Consider the following 2,400-nt stretch of genomic DNA (forward strand, 5'->3'; position numbering starts at 1 on the left):
TGTAGAAAATGTTATTTGAGATGGCACATGTTTCTACAGAAATTCAAGTTGTGTCTCCTAAATATGGACCAACTTCTTCAGGAATGTACAGTAGATCTCTATTGTGTGATCAAACATTCTCTGGGGACTTGGACTTGAGGTCTATGATTGAGGAAAATGTTTTTAAGGCTTTGTCTGAAGAATCCCTGATAAAAAGGCCATGTTACAAACATTGTGTCTCTGAACCAGATGAAGATAATGATTTTCATTCTCTGACATATCCAAGAAAACTCTGGAAAATGGTTGGGAATGACCAATTTAAATCCATCTGTTGGGATGATAATGGAACTTCCATAGTGATGGATGAAGATGTCTTTATGAAGGAAAATTTGGAAAGAAAGTCTCCTTTCAGAATATTTGAACCTGGAAGTATGAAAAGTTTAGTTAGACAGCTAAACCTTTATGGATTTAGTAAAGTGCAGCAGAATTTTCGAAGATCTGTTTCTCTAGCTGACTTTCAGGCAGAAGAAAAAGAAGTCTCTGTTTTAAGCAAGGTATTAAGAAATTTTAGTTACCACTTAGTAGCTTATATATAAAATTTTATTTTGTACATCAATCTATGGTAATATATATGTAAAACTAGATTTTGAAAACTGTACAAAACTATTAAAACTAAAATACTTTATTTTTCAAAAAAATGAGGACAGTGTCTTATGTAGTCAAGATTATGGGAAATTTGCTTACAACTATGAATCTTACCACAAATTTAAATAAAGTTAATAAAACTGCTTTTAAAAAATGGCATTCACCGTTACTGCAAATGCTAACTTCATAAATTTGATGACTATACTATTTAAATGGTATTTTCCAAATAAGAAACTTCAAAATATTGTCAGCAATGTTCATATTTTGATGATAATATCTTTGCATAGTAAACGTGAATTCTGAGGTTTTATAGGTTAGGCTTATTGTAGCCTTGTATTTCGGTTTAAAATATTACTAAAATCTTTCTCCTTTGGTTGTAGCAGCAGTTCTATCATAATCCAAATTTTAAACTAGGCTGTCCCCTGATTTCAGTGAGAATAAAAGGAATAGTTGGGATTAAAAATGCCTCTCTGGTGGCTTCATTGGCTGAAGATTTCAAAAAGAAGCACTTAAAGCATGGGGACACTCATAGTTCAGATTTTGTGGCTGACAATAGAGGATAAAGTGCATTTTTACCTTCTGCAAATTTAAACATGCTTCTAATAAGAAAGCCCTCTACTAGCCACATAAATGGTGATACGAATACCCTGATCAGAGGTGATTTTTCTCCTCTATGATCAATGTCATTTAGACATCCAGAACAAATTGTAATGGATCAACGTGCTATTTTAAATCAGTTGACCATTATCCACGGGCACTCTCAAAGCAGCTACAATGAAGCAAATGGCCGTGTTGTGAACTTCATTACAACTAAAACTTCTACTTCTCAGTACAGCATCTTATCTCCCATACAGTGCAATTATTTTGGACTGATGGAGGAACCTCCTACTTTTCCAAATGGATATCACAAAATATCTGCCAGTGAAGGTCGTTTTTCTAAACTTCAACCAGGTAGAAACCCACGGATTCCAGTGCCAGAGCTAGCCAATACATCAGCTACTTCTCTTTCAAGGCCAAATCATCAGCCATCTTCAGCTTATGAACGTCATCCTAATTACAACTGATCTACCAGAGGACTACCAGATTATGCAGGATAACAAAGATTAAAATTGATGTTGTTAAATGTCGACAAATATCTGCAATATTCTTATTTGAACAATAAACATAGATGTGCACCTGTATTTTCCTTATATTTTTTAAGTAGACTTAAGTGTTAAATGGGAGATTAAGTTACCATTTAAAGAAAAAAACAGATATTTGATTGATATGATCATTTGATGGAAGAATATGGGAGTAAATTTAAATAATTTCTTGTAAGGAAGAAGAGAAAAATGGAAGAATTTGGGAAAAGACTAAAACATGGAGAGAGGGAAAAGTACTAAGTGGTTTCTGGTTCATCCTGGAAAGTATCAAAAGTGATAAGTTAGGATAAGTTGGAACAGGAGATCAATGCCGGAAACGGCCCAGGGATCCTGGTCTTGATTATGTCATCCCTGGAATCATAAAGGTCACATGATATAGTCCCAGATGGCACATTCATCATGTGGTAGAATTTAAGAAGCAATTTTATCTATGGTGTTCTTTGTGCTGTTCTCAAAGCATTCCAATTGGTGCTTTCATTTCCTGCCCTCAAGTGTCTACACTATATCTTCTAGTCAATACTTTATGTTACTTTTATGTTCCAGCCAAATACAAGCTAAAGTCCTCAGGGTGGCACTATATGCCTTTCTAAATCTAACCCCAGAAACTCAACTTAGTTTTGTTATTTCTTTAAAA

The 2,400-nt window shown here is 34.1% G+C and overlaps 1 long non-coding RNA gene across 1 annotated transcript; it reads left to right on the forward strand.

Annotated features, from left to right (window-relative positions):
- Window positions 1–262: 262 nt before the first annotated feature.
- LOC140690399 (uncharacterized) lies at window positions 263–1,716 on the forward strand. Its single transcript, XR_012065668.1, has 2 exons — window positions 263–533; window positions 1,479–1,716. It is a non-coding gene; the product is annotated as an uncharacterized lncRNA (long non-coding RNA).
- Window positions 1,717–2,400: the final 684 nt, after the last annotated feature.

This window comes from Vicugna pacos, chromosome 30, assembly GCF_048564905.1.
Source record: "Vicugna pacos chromosome 30, VicPac4, whole genome shotgun sequence".
Lineage (NCBI taxonomy): Eukaryota > Metazoa > Chordata > Mammalia > Artiodactyla > Camelidae > Vicugna > Vicugna pacos.